Consider the following 303-nt stretch of genomic DNA (forward strand, 5'->3'; position numbering starts at 1 on the left):
GTGATGTGGGCGGGGCGAAAGGATTAGCCACGCCCCGGTATCTTTTTAGGCTTTATCCAGCACGGACTAGACATCAACATTTATAACAGTACGAGCGGACGTTCACCCTTAATAAAACCCTTTTGCTGGCGTCAGTTTAGGCAAGGGAAGGGAAATGCATCTCAAAAATGCACTCAAATGGAACGTAACAAAGAAACTGATATAGTTAACCTTTGCTTGAATCAGTTTACCCCCAAAAAGTGCAGAATTCAAATGAATACATATTTATTGTCGTCTTTTATAACGCTTTAGCAGAGGCACGTT

The sequence above is a fragment of the Ctenopharyngodon idella genome, chromosome 7, assembly GCF_019924925.1.
Source record: "Ctenopharyngodon idella isolate HZGC_01 chromosome 7, HZGC01, whole genome shotgun sequence".
In the NCBI taxonomy this organism is placed as follows: Eukaryota; Metazoa; Chordata; class Actinopteri; order Cypriniformes; family Xenocyprididae; genus Ctenopharyngodon; species Ctenopharyngodon idella.